The sequence below is a fragment of the Falco cherrug genome, chromosome 5, assembly GCF_023634085.1.
Source record: "Falco cherrug isolate bFalChe1 chromosome 5, bFalChe1.pri, whole genome shotgun sequence".
Taxonomy (NCBI): Eukaryota; Metazoa; Chordata; class Aves; order Falconiformes; family Falconidae; genus Falco; species Falco cherrug.
This window is the reverse complement of record NC_073701.1, coordinates 20,577,700-20,586,125: the sequence shown is the minus strand read 5'-3', so window position 1 is coordinate 20,586,125 and position 8,426 is coordinate 20,577,700. Positions and strand designations below refer to the sequence as shown.

Sequence of the window (8,426 nt, the reverse complement as noted above, 5' to 3'; positions counted from 1 at the left end):
CTTTAGTCAGTATTACAAGACCTACAGGTCTAATCCACCTTCCTGTAATATGAGTTGAATAGCATTTAACCTGTGTGCTGCAAGGTAGTGTAGGTCCATTTGAGACTGAGCATTTTAACTTCTTGTCTTCCTAAAATCAGTCATATTTGGGTCAAGATGAAAAATTATAGTGGAAGAGGAGAGCTAAGCTTAACACATAACAAATATGGGATATAATGAGAAGAATTTTTTTTTTCTCTCCTACTGAAACAGATTTACTATGTAATTTTCTTATGAATAACCTTCCATGACTCTAACTAGCACACAGGTTGCTCTAAAACACCACACATGTGCTACTAACACAGCTTTAAAGCAATGTTGGATCAGATATAGCTGAAACTGGCAACAGTAATTTTTTTTCTAATATGTCAGAGTAAACACAGAACACTAGGCTTATTATTCTGAGGTTAAATTGCCTCTTGGTTCTAGTGTGGGAAATATTACTGAGGTTATTTTTATTCTAGTAGCATCCATACCCTCTTATGACACTGGGCCCTCACTGACTTCATTATGGTTATATGTAGCTGGTGATATGTGATAGAGATGAAATGTTTGGGATTTGTTTCCTGGACATTCATTAAGTCATGTCCAACTGGATTTATTTGAACCAAACTGAAAAAAACTATTTATTTTTATTTATTTTGCAACAAAACAGCTCTGAATTTATTAGCCATTTTTTTCTTATTTATGTCTTGAAATACGTATATTTTTTTTAGTCCACAGGAGGCTGAAGCTTTACTTGTGAATAAATAATTTATAATATCATGATTTATTGTGGTGTTGTGGGGCCATATTTTTCTGTCTGAGTGACACCAATTAGGGTCATCATCTGCCCAAGGTAGTCTGACTTCAGTTCTGGCCACTTGGAGCTATAAGAAGTAACATGTAGCTCTGACAGTATCAGACACTTTCTGAAGACGGACCTTTAATTTTATGCTTGCATCAAGCAGGAAACATTGTAGATAATGCATGAATATCAAAATGTTATACTCCTTTTCCACAGAAAGCTGACTTAAGTTTAAGCTCTCTTAAACTATTTTGTGCTAGACATCTGGAGACAGTGATTTAAAATTCATTACATTACCCTGGATTAGAAGATATCTGGACATGTAAGTGATCTGGCACAGCTTTAGAAAGCCGTCCTAAAAATGTCAGGTGAAAACTCCCTAAATTGTTCTGAAGTTTGTCAGATTTGGTCACCAACAGGCGATTCTGGAGTTAGTAGCTTTCTCAGTGGGTCACAGACTGGAGATCTGGAACTGAAAAGCAAAAAGAAATAAAATATGTTCCATTTGGCACTAAAGGCTTGAATTCCTCTGTAATTTCGTGGACTCTGGTTAGCCTGCTTTAGCTTTGATCTGCTATGTAATTGTTCCTTCTCTATCACACATGTGCTCCTGGGAGCTTCTGGTTCTTGGCAAGCTTGAAAATCAGGCAATTTATTTTGGTAACTAAGTATGGACATAGGAGCCCAGCTTCAGATACTTATTTTCCTTGTTGATAAATCACTGCTGGGCAGCTTCCTGCCAGCAGCACAAATGCCATGAAGGGCTATACCAGAAATTAAGAGCTTTTAGCCAAATCAGGACTTCATGAGGATCATGTATTGCAATATTGATTTCTATTTATGGATGAGATTCTTTAAGCATTATTGCCTGCTCTGTATATTTAGAGAAGGAAATAACTACAACATTTCCATTCCAGAAAAACAGCTTTGTGGCCTACTTGCTGCTGAAATCCATTAAGTGACTCTGCAGGGTGGGAAACAAGGTTGTTTTTTCTGTTTAGGTTATATATTTTACAGCTGTGTGATAGAGTATGAGTCTGTGTGGTCAAGGCCTTCCACCTGACTGCTGTATTTTTGTCCTAAATTTGTTTATATCAGCATCCCTTGTGGATATCGTAAAGCACTTATTTTCAAAGAAGTGAAATCATAAAAATATGCTGTTCTTTCAGAAACACTTTGTCAGTGATACAGAGGTCATTGCCAAGATGAGAGCAAACCTGGCAGAGGCTTGTTCCTTCTGCTCCACCCAGCTTTGCGCAAGTTTCCAGCAGGCTTTTTAATGGTGCATCTCTGGCTCCAGTCAGCTGGCTGATGCTGAAATTGCTGTTGTTGTAAGGTCAGCAAAGGCCTCAGGGTTTGTTTGTTGTTTTTTTTCCCCTTGACTCTAAGCTCTTTCCTGTTGCGTTATTGCGTAACTGGAGCTCTTGACAAAACATGTGTCCCTAAGACTGCACTCTGGGAAGTGCTCAGTTAAAGTTGCCATGTTGCAGTAACAGTATTTGTATTCTAGGCAAAAAATTGTTCAACGGTTTTGGATTCAGCCGTGCCACTAAAGGCTTAAGGAGGCATTTTTACAACAGAAACAAACCAAACCAAATACTCAGTAAGCTGTTCAAATGTTTGTGTCATTACTAAGACTTTCATTTCCACTGGGACATAATGCTGGGTTGGGTTTGTTTGTATGTTTGCAATGCTTGAAATATGTGACAGGCTTCTGGTTTTCCTCTTCATTTGTTCTTATTTTTTAAACACGGTTGTTAAATGTTACAAAGATGCACCATTTTCTACAGTTGCTGAAGCACACAGTGAACGGACCTTTTCGGTAAGCAAATTACATTCCATGCATTATCTTCATTTGAGATTGCATATAGATTTTGGTATATACAGAATCTTTTAAAAATATATTTTTTTTAAATAAAAGTAATTCTTATGATACTGTTTACAAGTTGTATATGTTAAGGCTGGAAACACTTCTCATTTCCTCTTCAGATTTCCTAGAGTTTTATGTTTCCTTTCATGCAAGGCAAGGTTGTCTGGTTGTCTTGTTAGACCTACATATGGTATACATTTTGTTCAGCTTTGTGTTCTCTGTCAGCTTTACCAGTCAGATATTACACTAGTAATCTGGTTCCCATAAGGCTGATTCTTTCTGAAGACTAAGAGTACTAAGGAAATGTTTAAGGGATACGACTGTAAACACAGGGGCTATAGTTAAGCTGATTCTTTCACAGGAAAGCATGTACCAAAAGCTTCTTCTGTCACCTATTTCTAATAGTATTTTGGCTTTGGATAACCTAACAAATATCTGATGTGCTGAATGAAGCAAGTATTATTCCAAAACCATACTTTCATTAAGTTCTGTGATGCCTATGGAAGTAATTGGCTTTTCACTTAAAAAGTACTTACCCAATACTTCCTGTCTTGGAAATAACTGCATTGCCTTGATACTGGAAAGCAATGAAGAACTATGACACCAAAGGAAGTGGCAAATTATCTCAATCTTATTTTGTTCCTTTTTTTCAATCCTGTGAAGACCTGTGAAATGCATTTATTTATAGATTACTTTCTATCACCAGTGTAACCAAGCTCTCATTCTGCAGCTAACTCTTTCATTCCTGGCAATCACAGTAAAAGTAGCTAATAATTTCTCGCATTTTTCTTGGAACATTTTCTTCCCTTTCTCTAGTTTCCTTAGGAACTGGGTATAAACTGCCTACATATATTATGCCGTATAGTAATACTGCACATGTCCAAAATTGCACCAGGTCTCTGAGGTCTGCAACTGAACAGGCTTCAGGTTTTTGGTTTTTTCACAGTGATAACTGCTCCAAAAACAATTTTATCTTTCTTCCACTTACATTCATTCTTCTGTATTGTGGTTCCAGCAGTTCCCTAGGAACTGTCAACCAATATCTAACACAGCTTTCCTGGGTGAACATAGAGTCTACAGTCTTTTCAGACACATGGCTGAAACACTTGTACTCTTTTGGCACAACTGTCCCTTGCACAACCATTCTAGAATCAATTTGAATTCTCATCCAATTTGATTTTTTTTTTGTGTAATATGGGGTTGTCTATCTCATCATGTTATTTCCTGTGGGGAACGTGGAAGCATCTTCTGATCTCGGTCCTCTGGGTGGTTTCCAATATTTTTAGCTATTTGCATCCTGATGTGACGTGGTTATATACTGCTGCTTTTCTTCCTTCTTGTCACCTATGCTGGATGCAGCCCAGAAGCCTGGCCTCTTCTAGAGTTTATTGTTATTCTGCTTTTATAAAGGTGTTCTGGTATGAGCAAGTCTATGGCACTAAGACTACTATGTTGGAAATCTGGCTTTCTCATTTCTCTCATACTTCTTTTTTTGACTTCTTAGTGTTACTGGAAATGTTGTATATTCTGCTGGTGGCATAAAGAATGCTACTGGCTTACATGATCTTTTCACTAGTGGTCAACAAAATTTAAGAAATTGTTCCGTGGGATAGCTGACCTGGTAAAACATTTTTTTCCCCCACAATCATGTAAATAGCACTGAACAACTCTTGTTAAAGAAGTATATTATTTCTCTGCTTGTTTTTTTTTGCAATCTTAGTAAGTGGCACTAGAAACAAAATCTGTCTGTCATTAATCAGGAATCAAGCATGTCTTTTCCTCTGCAAACTTTCTTCCTTTTCCACATTAGTAAAGGGACACACAGATGATAACAACTGCATTGTCCCATCTCCTACCACAAATATTAGGACATTTATCTGATACTCTTGTGGCTTCTCTGAATGTAGTCTAATACACCCACCAGGGTTTACATAGCTTCTCTAGCCTGGTGGCCATGCGGCAGGGAACTCTGCTGTTGCAACTTGCTGTGAAAGACTAGCAGTCTTCAGGGCCTCCAGCATACTGCTGCTTACTCCTGTTTTCTGTTGAGCAGGGTTGCTTCATTCCTCTGTGCTTTTGCAATTCCCTCTGCAGTTGTCTTTGTTATAGGATCTATTTAAATGCCCTTCCCCCTGCCCTTACTCAGGAATTCTGATTTTCATTTTCTGTCATTTCCTAAGAATCAGGATTACTCAATTTCTTTCCGTTTCAGAGTTCCCTTTCTTTCAAGCTTTTCCCAGCAGCCTGATCTCACTGAGATTTTCTTGTGGTTTTCCTGATTTGAGAACAGTATCCTTTTTTTAAAACATCAGGAATAATAATGCATGGTGGCAAAGCTTTGAGAAGTTAACTCTTCAATTTGCAAGTCTGCCATATACCTTCTTGCCCTCTCTAAAACCTGAAATATCTTGGTTGATGGAAGGAACAAGAACACACTGAAGTGGCATGAGGCAAGCAAGACAAACAGTACTTATCTGGAGAAATAAAGCAGCTGATCTAGACTTACAAAGAAGCAGAGATCTCAGTGTAAAAAAATGAAATGATCAGCTACAGAAAGAGCAAAACAGAAAGCCAGAAGCCAGTTGTAATGGAAGTTTTAGTACAGGAGAGAGAGAAAAATGGTGTCACATGGACAATGAACATAGAAAGTTAGTAGGCAGGTATTAAAAAAAAGTGATAGCCAGAACAGACTGGAGGGAGGGAAGCCTCATTATCTAAAGCACCAATGTGACTCCTCTAGGGACCAGCTGGAGGTGCAGAGTTTTGCAGAAATTATCACAAGAGAGGGCAGGTGCACAGCCAGTGTCGGAGAGAAGATGCAGCCTTTGTCAAAAATGAAGAGCAGAGGAAAGGTCATTTTGTCACAGTTTTTACCTATTTCTGTGCTATGCTGGTTCTGTTTAGAAGAAGAAGAAGTGTAAATGGAAGGAGAGTGATTGAGTCAAAGGGGAATACTAGGAGAGGCAAAGATGATGATGAGGAAGTAGGGTTCAAGGTGGAATGGGTATCAGCCATCTCAGAGGCAGAAAAAGGAAGTTGAGACTGGGAGGCAAAATGAGAAAGTAAAAGCTAGTGGGAGCAGCAAGAAAGAAAGGAAAGAGAAACATAGAATCATAGGATCATTTAGGCTGGAAAAGAACTTTAATATCATTGAGTCTGACAATTAACCCAGCGCTGCCAAGTCACTAAACAATCTCCCTAAGCACCATATCTACACGTCTTTTAAATACCTCCAGGGATGGTGACTCAACCACTTCCCTGGGAAGCCTGTTCCAATGCTTGGCCACCCCTTCGGTGAAGAAATTTTTCCTAATATTCAATCTAAACCTTCCCTGGCACAACTTGAGGCCATTTCCCCTAGTCCTGTAGCTTGTTATGTGGGAGAAGAGACTGACACCCACCTCACCACAGCCCCTTTTCAGGTAGTTGTAGAGAGTGATAAGGTTTGCCCTGAGCCTCCTTTTCTGCAGGCTAAACCACCCCAGTTCCCTCAGTCACTCCTTGTAAGGGTTGTTCTCTAAACCCTTCACCAGCTTCATTGCTCTTCTTTGGACATGCTCAAGCACCCCAATGTCTTTCTTGTAGTGAGGGGACCAAACACAGTATTCCACAGGCCACCTCACCAGTGCCAAGTACAGGGGGACAATCACTTCCCTAGTCCTGCTGGCCACACTATTTCTGGTGCAAGTCAGGATGCTGTTGGTCTTGGCTACCTGGGCACACTCCTGAGTTGACTGCCCCTTCTTCCAGAGGTTGTGGACTCTCCTCTTTTTCCTGAGTTCCAGCCAAAGCTCTGTTCAGATAGGCTGGCCTTTTTCCTTGCCAGCTTGTCTTTTGGCACATGAGGACAGCCTGCTCCTGCAAAAGAAAATTGATGTGCTAATCAAAAGCGGTATCTAAAATACTGAACAAACAACAGAGTGCTGTTTTACTGGAAGATTCTTCTGGTGGTAAGGGATTTGACTGGTGAGGTTATCAAATTAAAAAGTATAGGGAACTTGATGCAGGACACAACAGCAATTCTTGTGTCAAAAAATCCCAGAAGCTTCTGGATATTTAATGCCAAATAACGAAGGGGGAGGTGGGGGGCAACCTACAGGGACAGCAGGGATGATAACTCTAAGTTAATAAATACATCAAACAAGATATTTAAAATATGCAGAAATACGTTAAAAAAAAGACATTAATATTGCTCAATAAAGAAAATTTAATTTCAGAAATCTGGAAGTATAAGGATAAAAGGAAACTACTAGAAATGAAGCTGGGTTAACCTTTGCTACAAGCCGGGACAAATGGAAATAACTGAGGGAAAAAAGAGATCTATTAACAGCAATATTTAACCAGGGAGATACAGACTGTGTGCAATCCATGAATTACTAAGTGTTTAAAGGAAAATAACCCTATTTTCAGTGAATATGTAGCCCTGCCACACAAGGCTCCTGCCTCTCCTCAAAAAGAGCACTCCACAAATCAAAAAAAGGTTGAAAACCACTTGAATGACAATAGTATATGAGAACATACAGACTATGCAGAACTATATGAGCATAAAACTTAATGTACAGACAGGCAACTGAGATCATGCAAGAACTAGCAAGACAAATGACAGTGGGTTTCTGGTTGCAATTGAGTGACCTGTTGGCTTAGAGGACGGAATGCTCTTCAACACAGTGACTGTTGCCATTCAAAGCTGGTGCCAGCAACTGGCTTAGCATAGCATTTTTAGCTTCTCCTTCATAAATTCTTTCATCTCTTGTATCTTACTTAATGCATGTTACCCTTATTTTGTATTAAAGATGCCTTTTTTATCACTAATCTAGCGTTTTCTTTAATGCAACTTAAAAGCCTTACATGTGAGCACTAGCAGAGGTAAAGACAAAAGACGGCCCAGAGAAATAATAGACTAGAAGAAGTGGTATGTGGAGAACACTATGAAGCAGAAGCTAAAAAAGTTCAGAGCAGATTAAATTCTCCAGAAATCCTTATGCTTTGAAGGAGATTCAATCAAATAACACAATTTTTCTTTAAAAAGGAGACAGGACTGATGAAAAGGAAGATGAATTAAGGTAACTCCCTTTCTGAGTACTGCAAGACCACAAGCACCAGATTGCAAATGAGAAATGCTGTGCTATAGAGATTTGAGAAAATATCGCACTCTTGGAAAGACTGAAATATTTGAGACATAGCAGTTGTACAAATTAAACCAAAAAGGAAATCTTTCAAGATACTTACAGGGTTTGAAAGTACTGTCAGTTGTGTAATTTTCAAAATCCAGTCTAAGATCAGAACACTATAGGGATCAAGAGACCCAAAACTCAGAAAAAGGCTTCCAGAAGAACACAGGTTTAGCTTAGTAAAGACTGTGAGAATTAACAAAACATTTTGCAAAAGCTTCTCATCACTGACTACAAGTGTCTTTAAAAGAAATATTCTGTATGGGAGGGTTCTTTGTGGGAACTGTTCTGACAGTTATGTTTCAGGTGGGATTTGTCTCCTCTGAGTACAGCAGTTTATGATAAAGGTGTCTATTTCTGCCTGGGGAAGAATCTCATTGCTGTTAACAGAGTGTGAGTCGATGTAGTCAGAACAGTTCAAGGTGTGATTGAACTGAGCAGATATACATACCTACATCAGAATAAGAACTACACCATAGACTATATTGACTATATTGTCGAGCCCACTGCTGCTGTAAAAGTGGCCCTGTGAAATACCTTCATTTTGTCAGAAAAATGC

At 38.9% G+C, this 8,426-nt stretch overlaps 1 long non-coding RNA gene across 1 annotated transcript; it reads right to left on the bottom strand.

Annotated features, from left to right (window-relative positions):
• Positions 1-821: 821 nt before the first annotated feature.
• LOC129736213 (uncharacterized) lies at positions 822-7,656 on the bottom strand. The gene is made up of 3 exons (XR_008732520.1): positions 6,410-7,656; positions 3,233-3,361; positions 822-1,298 (listed from the first exon to the last, which is right to left on the bottom strand). It is a non-coding gene; the product is annotated as an uncharacterized LOC129736213 (long non-coding RNA).
• Between the last annotated feature and the right edge of the window lie 770 nt (positions 7,657-8,426).